This window comes from Centruroides vittatus, unplaced genomic scaffold, assembly GCF_030686945.1.
Source record: "Centruroides vittatus isolate TY-2023 unplaced genomic scaffold, ASM3068694v2 scaffold_386, whole genome shotgun sequence".
Classification (NCBI taxonomy): Eukaryota; Metazoa; Arthropoda; class Arachnida; order Scorpiones; family Buthidae; genus Centruroides; species Centruroides vittatus.
Window position 1 is genome coordinate 4,442,342 of NW_027122706.1, and position 15,230 is coordinate 4,457,571.

Sequence of the window (15,230 nt, forward strand, 5' to 3'; positions counted from 1 at the left end):
AAATTGCTGTCCTTTTAGATTTAAGTCTTTTATATTATTTATATAAAAGACTTAAATCTAAAAGGCACAACTAAGATCTTAAATAATAGCACAAGCTACAAACATACGACGTAGGTAGAAAGGTAATGAAAAGCTTAGTTTACCTACAACTAGTATTGACAGAAGTGCTGCAATTAAATGGCCCACCGCTCTCAATAATTTGTACTGTACTTACTGATTCTGAAATCTCTGTTTTACGTTACAGAAAACAATTAAATAAAATTTTGTCGAAAGTATTAAAGAAAAAACCCCGGCGATTAGTATAATACTGTATTTCAATGCGCTTTTATAAACGTTATATATTTTTTACTTTAGTTTTATCTCTTTTTCTGATGATATATATTTTGTTCATGTTTTCATTAAGATGGCTCCTTTAATAGCAGAATGTGCAAATAATTTGATTAAAAACGGCATGGAAATTGCAGAGAAAGGAGGCGTTTTTCATTGCAAATTGTAAGTACAGTATTTTATTTTGATGCTCTAAGTCTTTGTCCTTATTATATTATTAAAACCTTTTTATATTTTTAATTATTATAAAATGGCAAAAAACTTAATTTTGAGGGAAAGAATGCGTTTTATAAAAAAAAATTATAAATGCTAATCACGAGTAACATCGTTTTAATTTACTAAGCGCAACTTTTGGCCTTTTTTGAGTAACATCAATCACACAGAGATACATTAATTGATTATGTAGACTTTGTTATTGTATTGTAGGGACTCTTCAGTCCTTTTTTACAGATAGTATTCAATTATTTAACACAGATTGGTATTAAAACTGGGCAATTAAACTGGACATAGTATATTAAAAAAATCTTTTTTTCAAAAAAGGTTTTTAAATTCAATTTTATATCAGTTTATTTATTTATTTATTTAATTTTTAAATTTTATCAATTGTACTTTTACCCATATACAGGTTTTTTTTAATATATGAATATATCCAGTTTAATTGCCCAGTTTTAATACCAATCTGTTAAATAATCGAATACTATTTTTAAACGAGCAATTATTTATTGTGAATTATGAAATGGCTGCAATTTTTAATCATATTTTAAATTTATTTCATTTAAAATATATGCTCTTTACATTCAAATTAACAGTGTCTTGCCCCTGTACATCATACTTTTCGTTTAACAATAGCGTCGTGCCAGTCATCTATCATAAACCTCTCAGGAAAAAATTTTTGAATTGAAATAAGATGACTTCCTATTTGCATCGGAAGTTTGTATATAGTTAATCGGGGCCTCCGCTCCCTAAGCTTTCTATATCTGTCATATTTGGGCTAATCTATTTCCATTCTCGAGATTAAGGAAAGACGAACGGACGACAGTGGGATAGGTCTCCAATTTTTTTCAAATTGCAACCCAAAAACGTCTGAAGAGGGGTTAATAGAATCCGAAATGAATTTTCGAATACAATAATAAAGTCTACATAATCAATTAATGTATCCCCGTGTGATTGATATTACTAAAAGTAGCCAAAATTTAAGCTTAGTAAATTAAAAGAAACTAGTAAAATCGTCATTAAGTTAGATCCTCCTCGAGATATGCCAAGACCAACTTCCTTTATCTCCCCCACCTTCTTGACCTTTAATCACCAAAATTTAATAGCGTCAATTTCCCTAGGAGGGTCACAATTGGCCACCCAAAACACAAGACTTGTTCGCCTGTGACAAATTACTAAAAGCCATGACAAAATTCATACGAGATAGTAAAGCACTAATACCACCAATTATAGAAAACCGAGATAATGATCAGAACGACGACGAGAATCAAGATGACCACAACAACTAGGAACAAGATCAAGACAACAATGATGAACAATAAAACACTCGACGAAAACGACAAAGACAACAATGCTAACCATGACTTTGACAAAATGAAAACATCACAACTATAACGACGCCCACAACAACAAACACAAATGAACAAAACCACGAAAACCATGACAACTGAGAAAACGAAGATCAAGATATCAGATACAACAACCAAATGAGTAGAGTAACAACGACGATGACGACGACGTTACTAACTGGACCTACTTGTGTAAATAATGTACATAATGTAAATTGTAATGTGATTGTTGGCAAACCAGCCACTAACATAGTCAATTAACTATGTTATTTATGTAATTTCTATTTGTAATTGACTCCAATATACTTTAATTGTTTTCTTTTAATAAAAGCGAGGCAGACGCCCATGGGGTCCCTTGGGCTTAAGGTTGCTTATTTCACACTTTCCTTTCCTCCTTTATTTCCTCTTTCTCTAATTCTACTTTCTATTACTTCTTCCTTCCTTATCATACAGGGCAAAGTCTGTTGCTTACACAGACAGCCCTTCTTATCTTTAAATATAAATAAATAAATAAATAAAAAATCCTCTCTGCAAAATTTCGACAAAATGCACGGGAGTAATTAGGCTTCAAACAGCGTGAACAAAATCGTGCTCCCCACACTTTAACATCCATACATACAAAAAAAAGTCCCATTGTTTGCATTTCTGGACGTTCCAAGGTGTCTCGAGTCTGAAAATGTAAAAATCTTGGGGGTCATTTTCCGACCAATCACCATGCTTTCCCTCTGTTATTATATAACAGAGGGAAAGAATGGCCACCAGTAAAATCGGTCAATTCTTATTATTCTAAAAATTTATCAAAAAGTAAAAATTTATCTATCAATTGGGCATAGATTTAAAGTAATTCTATTCTGATAGAAAGTATGGAAAGTTAAATAATTTTAATAATATTTATGACAAGTTGCGTGTTACGATTAAGTTTTGATTTATTCAAATGTCATTGTTTGTTTGTATATGGCAACGCTACACGTGGGCGATCTGCCGGGGGAATGACTTTTTATGGGAAACTGTCCCGTATTTAAATGTTACAAACGTGAAGAATTCCCAGGAAACTTCATGTGACCAGACCTTTGGAAAGACACGAACCAACGACTAACTACCAGTGTTCGGTAGTTTATTGTGGAAGAAACCGCTGGTGGGTTCAATCATCATTACCTAAGCTTAAATTTTGGCTACTTTTAGTAATATCAATCACACGGGGATACATTAATTGATTATGTAGACTTTATTATTGTATTCGAAAATTCATTTCGGATTCTATTAACCCCTCTTCAGACGTTTTTGGGTTGCAATTTGAAAAAAATTGGAGACCTATCCCACTGTCGTCCGTTCGTCTTTCCTTAAGCTCGAGAATGGAAATAGATTAGCCCAAATATGACAGATATAGAAAGCTTAGGGAGCGGAGGCCCCGATTAACTATATACAAACTTCCGATGCAAATAGGAAGTCATCTTATTTCAATTCAAAAATTTTTTCCTGAGAGGTTTATGATAGATGACTGGCACGACGCTATTGTTAAACGAAAAGTATGATGTACAGGGGCAAGACACTGTTAATTTGAATGTAAAGAGCATATATTTTAAATGAAATAAATTTAAAATATGATTAAAAATTGCAGCCATTTCATAATTCACAATAAATAATTGCTCATTTAAAAATAGTATTCGATTATTTAACAGATTGGTATTAAAACTGGGCAATTAAACTGGATATATTCATATATTAAAAAAAACCTGTATATGGGTAAAAGTACAATTGATAAAATTTAAAAATTAAATAAATAAATAAATAAACTGATATAAAATTGAATTTAAAAACCTTTTTTGAAAAAAAGATTTTTTTAATATACTATGTCCAGTTTAATTGCCCAGTTTTAATACCAATCTGTGTTAAATAATTGAATACTATCTGTAAAAAAGGACTGAAGAGTCCCTACAATACAATAACAAAGTCTACATAATCAATTAATATATCTCTGTGTGATTGATGTTACTCAAAAAAGGCCAAAAGTTACGCTTAGTAAATTAAAACGATGTTACTCGTGATTAGCATTTATAATTTTTTTTTATAAAACGCATCCTTTCCCTCAAAATTAAGTTTTTTGCCATTTTATAATAATTAAAAATATAAAAAGGTTTTAATAATATAATAAGGACAAAGACTTAGAGCATCAAAATAAAATACTGTACTTACAATTTGCAATGAAAAACGCCTCCTTTCTCTGCAATTTCCATGCCGTTTTTAATCAAATTATTTGCACATTCTGCTATTAAAGGAGCCATCTTAATGAAAACATGAACAAAATATATATCATCAGAAAAAGAGATAAAACTAAAGTAAAAAATATATAACGTTTATAAAAGCGCATTGAAATACAGTATTATACTAATCGCCGGGGTTTTTTCCTTAATACTTTCGACAAAATCATATAAAGAGAAAAGTTCGTTTTGTTTTAAATTCGTTATGTCTCAATTACACTTGAAAAATTAATCCTTACAATTTCAAGCAATAATTTATAATATTAATTTTAAATAATTTAATATATTTTTTATTTTAATTTCCAATTATCAGCATTTTTATTATTCCTTGAATAACTAAATGTTATTTTTACCTTTTTCATTTTACCACTAGTAAATATTGGAGAAATAATTGTCCAAATTTTCTTCCATTGCTGGTCACGGCCGGCCGTCAAAATTTGATCGAAAATTATATTTCCAGTTTGAAATTTCTATAAAATAAGTAGGATACAAGAAAAATTATAAACTTTAACTTAAGTAATACAAAACAGAAGTTAAAACGCAAAATATTTCTTATGCTAAAAATCTTTAAACGAAAATCATAATATTACAATACTAATACATAACAATACTAATTTATTTAGTACGTTTGCTCAGTAATGCTGTGTCGCATGCGATTATTATTCCCAACAATACAATTAATACGCCGCTTGAACAAAAACAACTGACAAAAAATAAATTAAATACATATAAATTACTAACAGCTAAAATCCAATAAAAAAATTAAATATCCTGAAAATTTTGTATTTAAATAAGACATACAGTACTTACTCGTCGATTTAAAAATATTTGAGTCTTTCACCATAATATTTTTTAAATATTCTGGTTTTGCTATGTATAAATAAGGTGTGAAACCTTCGTACGCTCTATGAAAATGCATTAAAAAATAAATAACAAAATATTAACACGAAATCTATTCCATTACTTTTAAGTTGAAAAGTAAAATACAGTGGAACCTGGTTAACTCGAATGGGACTTCGAATTTCGACGAATTCGAGTTAACATGCTTCATAAAGCAGATACTAGCTCAGCCAATAATTAATCTAATACACAAAATAACACCTTTTACTTATAGCTGAGATAATTTTAATTAGAAAACTAACGTTTTCGGCTTACTCAATAAGCCATCTTCAGGTTCTAACATTCGAAAAAAGGAACATTATCGTTCCATTAACAGAATACAAATGTTTGAAAAAATTCAAACCGTTAGCAACGGACAAAAAAAGAAGAACATGGTAATATAAGTAAATAAATATACAAAATAAATAAAAACAAAAAAGGAAGAACATGGTAATACAAATAAATAAATATACAAAAATAAATAAAAACAAATAAAGTAAGAACAAAGTAATATAAATAAATAAATATACAATCAAATCGTTATAGTGGGAAACGATTCCACTGGTGATGCTTTTTTTAAAAAGAGTGGCAGATTATCGAGGAATGATGCCAAAACAAGCTAAGACAAGCCTACGAGTTCGTCATACATCTCTTAACTACGAATTTCCAAGCTGTTGGTAGGCTGTCAGCGTCCCTCGCATTTATGCATGCCTCTCCCAACTTGCTTTTATAAATTTCAATTTTTTCTGCGGTGCCTGCTAACGTTGGGGAGCTCAAGGGTTTTACAATATCCGCTTCCTCCCATTTAATTACTGAGCCTTGGGTCTGCGCGTATTGCGAAAGTACTGTTGCGTTGGAGCCTTTCCTGACATCATACTTGTGTTCCTTAAGTCTTTTCCCTAAAGTTCTTGTTGTGACTCCAATGTAGTCTTTTTCGATACCCAGCTCCGCGTTCTCGTACGGGATTTTGTATACTCCTGCTTTTTCTTCCTTTTTGATACGCTCCTTATCATTTCTTAAGATTGTGTATAGGTTCGGAGCTCTTTTTAGAACCATTCTGGTCTCCTTGCGATTTGCAATTTCTTTCATGATACCTTTTGAACTCTTGTTGTAAGTAAACTTTGTGATTTTATTGGGAACATATTTTGAATCTCTTGTTGTGCCCATCTCATACTTTTTAACTAATCCTGCTATTGTGCCTTTTTTATAACCTAGGGATTCTGCCACTTGCGTGATTCTGTCGATTTCTTTATCTTTGTTAACAACGTTGTCACAATATATATAGGCCCTTCTGATAAGAGCTCGGAATGCTGCCAGTTTGTAATGGTATGGGTAATGACGGCACCGGTTAAATACTATAAGGAGTACAGAAGGTTGGCTTTACGACTGGTGAAGGCTAATGGCAAACTGGAGTTTTTAAAGGAGTGTTTCAGAAATAAGGTATTTCCGATGCCTATTTATAGACTCAGCGTCCCAAAAGAATGCCGCTCTTTAAAAGTTAAATTTTGCATTGCGTGCCTACGTAAGTCCATCAGGATAGCTAAAAACAAGAAATACGGAGTCTTGCATGAGCTTATAAACCTTGAAAATAAGATACATGATGAAGATCCGGAAATGTTATTGGAAATTAACAAAGGAGTAATTCAACTAACGGATAAGGTTTATAAAAATACAACGAAAAACTTTGTCAGAAAAATGAAATGGATCATCACTAAACAAACAATTAAAAGAACCAGGAGGAACTTTCCAACATTCACCATGTGGGACCAGATAGAAGTTCCAGCGAAGGTAAAAGAGGTTCTAGAGAAAGGCCCCAACTTTGTCCCAATGAATTCAGAAGACTGGGAAACATCGATTCAAGAAATTGAAAGAGGAATTGTAGGGCTGGATTCCTTAGAAAAGGATTATTTCAGATGGAAGACGGTTATTAAGAACCAAGCAAATTGGAAGAAAGGAGGAAGCAAGAACAGTTACATCCAGTTTACTAAAAGATGGTTGAGGGTGAACGATTTAATAGCTACAAGAGCGGACAAAAGTAAACTTTTAGTTATTATGAAAAGAGAAACGTACAACAAAGCGTTAGAGGATTACATAACAAAAACAGAATGTGAAAAAGTCGAATACAAAATCATCGAGAGCATTGATAGGAGAGTCAAAAAGCTAGCGGGAACAAAACTTAACACTATTTTACCCTTTCTTAAGAAATGCAGTAACGCAAGACCAGGGATGCCAAGATTGTTTGCATTCGCCAAGACTCACAAAGAAGGGAAGGAAATAAGGCCAATAGTAGAAAAACGCAAAGGACCGACTTTCATCTTAGAAAAGCGATTACACAAATTTATATCCTCTCAGCTTGATAACAGCGCACTGGTGGCACAAGATCCTGCCAAAGTGGTCGAGGAGATACAAAACTTAGCATTAATGGAAGAGGAAGTGGCAACGGTATTTGATTATGAAAACATGTATCCCTCCGTAAAAATCGAGTCTTGCAAGGAAGCCCTTTTAGAGTTCTTATTTGATGTAAACCCGGAATTAGCACGTTACAACGAGGAGATATCAGAGATGGTCAATCTAGTATGTTATGAATCCTGCTTTAGTTTCAACGGCCAAGCGTACAGGCAAAAACGGGAAGTACCAATGGGAAGTCCGCTCTCAGGAGTATTGTGCGAGTTGGTCATTAGAAAACTGGAGAAAAAAGTCCTGTATGATTTTAGAAAGGATGTATTATATTTCAAGAGATACGTGGACGATGTTCTTATTGTTTGGAAGAATAATAGTATGATAGGTAATTTCGTGAAAAGGGTAAACAGCAACAATGACGGCCTAAAATTAAAAATGGAACAAAAGAGTTCCCTCGCTATCCATTTTCTAGACATCAATATTGTGTTCAAGGAAGGGCATTTTTCCACCAACGTGTACATAAAACCTACACACAGCCCACTTTATATTCCATCGCATTCTAACGACCCATACCATTACAAACTGGCAGCATTCCGAGCTCTTATCAGAAGGGCCTATATATATTGTGACAACGTTGTTAACAAAGATAAAGAAATCGACAGAATCACGCAAGTGGCAGAATCCCTAGGTTATAAAAAAGGCACAATAGCAGGATTAGTTAAAAAGTATGAGATGGGCACAACAAGAGATTCAAAATATGTTCCCAATAAAATCACAAAGTTTACTTACAACAAGAGTTCAAAAGGTATCATGAAAGAAATTGCAAATCGCAAGGAGACCAGAATGGTTCTAAAAAGAGCTCCGAACCTATACACAATCTTAAGAAATGATAAGGATCGTATCAAAAAGGAAGAAAAAGCAGGAGTATACAAAATCCCGTACGAGAACGCGGAGCTGGGTATCGAAAAAGACTACATTGGAGTCACAACAAGAACTTTAGGGAAAAGACTTAAGGAACACAAGTATGATGTCAGGAAAGGCTCCAACGCAACAGTACTTTCGCAATACGCGCAGACCCAAGGCTCAGTAATTAAATGGGAGGAAGCGGATATTGTAAAACCCTTGAGCTCCCCAACGTTAGCAGGCACCGCAGAAAAAATTGAAATTTATAAAAGCAAGTTGGGAGAGGCATGCATAAATGCGAGGGACGCTGACAGCCTACCAACAGCTTGGAAATTCGTAGTTAAGAGATGTATGACGAACTCGTAGGCTTGTCTTAGCTTGTTTTGGCATCATTCCTCGATAATCTGCCACTCTGTTTTAAAAAAGCATCACCAGTGGAATCGTTTCCCACTATGACGATTTGATTGTATATTTATTTATTTATATTACTTTGTTCTTACTTTATTTGTTTTTATTTATTTTTGTATATTTATTTATTTGTATTACCATGTTCTTCCTTTTTTGTTTTTATTTATTTTTGTATATTTATTTACTTATATTACCATGTTCTTCTTTTTTTGTCCGTTGCTAACGGTTTGAATTTTTTTCAAACATTTGTATTCTGTTAATGGAACGATAATGTTCCTTTTTTCGAATGTTAGAACCTGAAGATGGCTTATTGAGTAAGCCGAAAACGTTAGTTTTCTAATTAAAATTATCTCAGCTATAAGTAAAAGGTGTTATTTTGTGTATTAGATTAACCTGCTTCATTTAACATGTTATACTAGATGATCGGGGAAAAGAAAATGACTTCGAGAAAACGAGATTTCGAGATTTTCCGGTTCGAGTTAACCAGGTTCCACTGTACATATATTTTAAAACTAATAATAGAAAACAATAAAAAGATAGCATAATGACTGAATTAATTTAAAAACGATAAAGAAGATCCTGCAAATCAGATTTCTATACTCCTGTTTGAATATATTCAAAATGACATCGAAAATACTTCATTTAACTCATAACATGTTTCAACTTTTTTTTACGAAAATTTAAACACTCTTAAGACGATTGAAATATTTTATGTGTGTACTTGATACAAAATATTTCGATCGATGGGCTTCAAAATAAATACAACCTGTATATTGGGTATATAACGGTAACCTGAATATATTGGGTAGTTGCAAATGAAATTACTGTTTTTCAGAGTTAAATTTTCTCCCTTGTTGTTCATTGTTCATTATTTGACGATTTCTTGAAATGTAAAGGCCTGGGAAAAGTCAAGAAGCTTGACGAATGGGTGCCAAACAAACTCAGCAAAAGCGGCAGGTCATTTGAAACTACTATTCTTTAATATTCTGGAACAAAAATAAAGGTATAATGCTCTGAAATGTTCGATAAAAAATGGATCCTCTACGATAATTACCGACATCTGCGCAATGGCTAAATGTGGAAGAAGCAGCCAAACTGATCCTTTATCCAGGCAAGGTTATGGTGTCCTTTATCCGGGCAAGAGTGATACAGGCGTTATCTATTTTTCATTTTTGCAACAAGGCGAAACGTATAATACCGAGAAATGTTGTCAAGAAATTGAAACAATGTATGATAAACAGCATATTGGTAAATAGATACGTTGTAGGGAGCAAAAAAAGCCGCATTGACCGCGCCTAACGGAAAATGGGTGCCAAAAACGAACAGAACACAAGAACAAAACAAACGACGCCGAGAGAATTGCCTTCTTGTGTAGCCAGTAACCGTTTTTTTCTGATCACACACTCACAACACACTTTCTCTCTCACGCTCACAAACATATCCATATTTATATGCACACCCTTACAAAAAAATCCAGCAACGTGTTGCTTAACTTTCCAGGCAACATTTAAAAGTGCGTGTGTGGCGCTATCTGTTATGACATATTTGTATATTTGTATTTATTTTTAATTTTTATATTTGTAATTATTATAAAATGGCAGAAAGCTTCATTTTGATTGCAGGGATGGGTTTATAAAAAATTATAAATGCTAATAACGAGTAAAAACATCATTAAGTCCAACCTTACTCGAAATATGACACACGACTCCTCTTTGTTTTCCCACTCCCTCAACTTTTAACCACCAAAATTTAATTGTATTAATTCCCTAATACACAAACGTCCCTGAAAAATTGCAGAAATTTTCGACAAAAAGCACAGGAGTTATTAAGATTAAAAGAGGGAAAACGAAATCTTGCGCCCCGAATATTTTTGCATTTCTGGATGTTTCAAGGTCTCTTGAAACAATGTAAAAACATTTTAATATGTCCAAAAATGTAAAAATCTTGAGATTCATTTTTAGATCGATGGCCATACTTTCCTTGTATTATACATAACAGAGCCGGGAAAGTAAAAATTCAAACACGTGCCAGCACTGGGGTTAGATGGAGCGAAAGATAATTTATTTGTACTAATACTTCGTATTGGTACTTTCTAGGTTACAGATGTCTTTTACAGGACTTAATAAAGGTCTTAACAACCTGAGACTAGGGGCGATACATTTATCACAAAGAACTATAATTGACAATAATGGGGACACGCTGGGTTTTATTAATTATCAATATAATAGGAAATAAACGAAAAATTTTAATTACAAAAACACAACGCTCTGTCTCAATTCTATGACGATAATATAAAGTCGCACGGTGTCTTAGTTTTAACATTAAATAGACGACAACATGATACGCATCGAATGGTAAATAATAAACATAAACTCAAAAAAAGTCGAAACTGTTATCATTAGTTCTTTATATGTATGAAATTAATTATTATATATATATTATTTTCATACAAACATATAACAGAAATTACCAAATATACCATAAAATTTGTAAATTTATATTAAATAATAATAATTATCATGCATACAATGGGCTTCGCTTGTTGTAATCTGAGACTCGTCTATATTGATAAGTAATAACATTAAACAGTAAAAGTTAATATTGTTACAATGAGTTCAAGTTCTGTTTTTATTGATTCTTCATTAAAAAGGACATATTAAAATGATGTAAAATATATAAATAGTAGCTTTATTAATTATAATTATTATTATTAACTTATATGTTTTAGAACATGCTCTAATAATATTATACGATTGATAACAATATCCATGATTACAATAAGCAGATTTTACTGTGTGCATATATCATTTAAAGTTTATATATTTTAAATGTCAAGGTAGATTGCAGGACGATTCTCATTTATATTAGCATATATTTAATTAAGCAAACTAATAGCAAACTTTCAAAAGAAAATAACCTTGCTAACGTACCCAAATATTCTTCCATATTTCAAATACCATGTTAGTTCTACTTCATGAATTGGCTATTATATAATGAGAAACGTGAAACACTAATTCTGTAATAATAATAATAAATAGTAAATTGCTGTGAGCAACTAGAATATTTAAAAATAATATTTTTAACATCATATAAAAACTCTGTCTACTAAAAATAAAATTTTCTTCAATAATTAGTTGAAAACTTAATCAAAATGTTTAAAGAATTTTCATCAAATTTAATAAATCAAAAATAATACAGAAAACAGAAGTATAAAATATTTCAAGGTACAGTATATATCCGGGATGGCAAACCTGTGACACGTAAGGAGAAATCATCTGCATGTAACGTATCATACGATTTCGGTTTACCATCTGTCTTTTTCAATCATCCTTTCGGTTTATCACCAGATCATCACGCGGGTTCAAAAAGGTTTGCCATTCCGGGTATATATTTTTAAATATATGTATATGTTACTGCTTTGAAGAATTCGTAAATGGAACCCAAAAGAAAAACAAAATTGGTCTGAGGAATGCCTTTAGAAATCCAATATCTGTATTTTTTTCTGAGAATATCTGTAATAGTAAATTTAAAAAATAAATACTGTATGTTTAACGTTGGATGTCTAACAAGCTCGAACGAGGACAAGGACATTCCCTGTTATTATAACCTGTGTAAATGATTTACATCTACTTGCAGAATCACAGCTTATAATTAATATAATATTTGTTAAATAATAAACTTACAAATAAAGTAAAAGCAAAATAGTCAAATCAAGGTTAAGATTCTCAAAGTCTCCATGATAAATATATCAATCGTAATTTCAACAATAGATATCAGACGGATGTATGACGTAATAGTGTAATAGCGTTAATGTAAGTAAGCTTCCAATAATAAAGTTAATCACTGTATCTACTTTATTTCGTACTGTTACATTGATAGCACTTTTTCTAAAGATCGTTTGTTTCGCCATACAGGATTTAGTCGTGCAATAACCGGATATAACCGGATGTTTTTAACGCTGTCAGGAACTCTTACACGACTTTCCCGTACTCATTTTACGAAGTTAAAGTTGTGTGGCAATGCGCCAGACTTTTTTATTTCTAGATACTACAAAACATAACCATAACATAAAGTGTCCTTATTTATTAAAATTTTTTTATTAATTCTCATTAAAAAATACTTCCAATAATAAATTTTTACGAAGAGATATTTAGTATATTATATTTATATAGTCTACTAACCTTTACCAGTTTTTAGTATATTTTTTAAGCAAATATACTAAAAACTGGTAAAGGTTAATAGTTAATATTACTGTAGTCATATTATTAGTAATAGCGTTTTAAAAATTATCAATACAAAAATATCAAAAACTTCAAATATAAATGTTATAAAAGAGTAAGTCATAAAAATGCCTAACGAGTCGGTTATAAAATTGCAATCTGCAAACATTGGTTAATACTATATATTAACCAATATTACATATATAGGCAAACTACGTACAATTATATAAGTGAAATGCATTAATAACAATCAACAAAAAATTCAAACTTATATGTTATATAAATGATCAAAAATTCTTGATTTATAAAATGGCAATTACGTAGAGACTGTTACAAACCATGAAGTAAAATCGCCCAATTGGCGAACATCGCCGAAACGCCATTAAAAGTATTCTAATCTACGGTTTTTCGTTCGATATAGGTTCGATATGGTATATGTGGCGCCATCTGTTATGATATTTTATTTTAAAATAATGTTTATATATAAAGGTCAAGGGAATGGTGAGATAGAGGGGGGGTTCATCTCTATTATATTGATAATACTTTTTCTAAAGATCGTTTGTTTCACAAAACAGGATTTTGGTTGTGCAATAACCGGATATAACCGATTGTTTTTAACAAATTTAAAATTAAAAAAAACTGTCAGGAGCTCTTATATTACTTTTTCAGTACTCTCTACTTCCTTGTCCTTTAATTACTAAACTTTAATAGTATCACCGTCCCGTGTACAGAAATAACCATGTTAAATTTCAGGTTTTTGGTTAATCAGTCTTTAGATATAACCCAAAATAGACGTCGACACAAGCAAACACATACACGATTTTGTAATTTTTTTTTACACTTTTGGGCTCCTGTAATGTCAAAACATTGAGAAACGCAAAAAAACCCCTAGGAATCAAAATTTAACAGGTCACGATAATTGTTGATTTTTGTGAAACCGTGTTGTATTATTCTTCGAAGTATCAAACACAAATTCGTGTTAATAACAACCACTTGGCTTTTTTCCACTTTTATTTAGTTGATACGGTACACGTTTCGGGCCTTATGCCCCTCATCAGTCAACTAAAATAATATAAAATAATGTATACAGCGTTTTTACCGACAAGTTATATAAACATTAAACGTATATAACATACCAGTTCTTCCCCCAGTATGGCACTTGTACACGGTAAGTTTGGACATTACAAACTCGAGGATAAAAGTTATAAAATTCTTTTACATCTGTTTTGAGTTAAAAAGTACAACTATTTAGTATAACAATAAATTTACATTAACTGTGAATAAAACTGGGACAAGTTCTTACTTTGTTGTTCTCTTGTACTTCTTAGTAGATGGTTAATACACAGTACATTTTCAAAGGTCGTTCGAGCACTTTTGGCTCGTTTATGTTGAGACAGAATCCAGAAAATTTTTTAAAGGACAAATTTGTAGACCAACTTTGGGTATAAGTTTTAGTCTGAACTTTCCCCTGTTGAACGTTGTTTAGGTTTTGCGACATTTAAAATTTGCATAACTACATGGGTTGAAACGAAGTGAGCCTCCTAGCGGTATTTTTGGTAAGATATTGAGATTTATTGTATTTTTAACTAATATTAAAATTTATAATATATTTAACCAGTTTTTATTAATATTTATACTTGTATTTTTGTTTATACAATTTTTTGATTTAATTATAGCAAAACTTTCTTTAAACTTTCTATTATATATGTCTTTTTCTTTATACAAAACTTTGGTGTTGTCCTTATCAATATTACAATTATTTATTAAGCAGTGGTCGTGGAAAACGGATTGCATCCTTTGGTGCTTCATATCAGCTATATGTTCTTTTATTCGTATTTTTAGTTTCCGTTTTGTTTCTCCGATGTAGGTATGTGGGTCTTTGCAAGTACATGGTATTTTGTAAACGACGTTTTTGACGACTGAAAATGTTCAAAAACACGTAAATAATTTAAAGAAAAAGTTCATACTAGACGGATACCCAATTAGATTGATAAATACATGGGAAACACAAATAGAAAAATCAACCTATGAAAAACAAATCCAGGAAATAAAAAACCAAGATATAAAATACAAAAGTTTCCCATACATAAAAGGACTCTACGAAGAAATAAACAAAGAAATGAGAAAAATAAATATAAAATTGGCACCAAAATATCAAAAATTGCAATCACGGATAATAAATAAAGGAAAAAAACAACTTAATGAAAACATCGAAGAATCCAAAAACGTCGTTTACAAAATACCATGTACTTGCAAAGACCCACATACCTACA

At 31.4% G+C, this 15,230-nt stretch overlaps 1 long non-coding RNA gene across 1 annotated transcript; it reads right to left on the minus strand.

Annotated features, from left to right (window-relative positions):
• Positions 1-4,570: 4,570 nt before the first annotated feature.
• Positions 4,571-13,323, minus strand: LOC136988910 (uncharacterized). Its single transcript, XR_010882830.1, has 3 exons — positions 13,296-13,323; positions 11,668-11,753; positions 4,571-4,617 (listed from the first exon to the last, which is right to left on the minus strand). It is a non-coding gene; the product is annotated as an uncharacterized lncRNA (long non-coding RNA).
• Between the last annotated feature and the right edge of the window lie 1,907 nt (positions 13,324-15,230).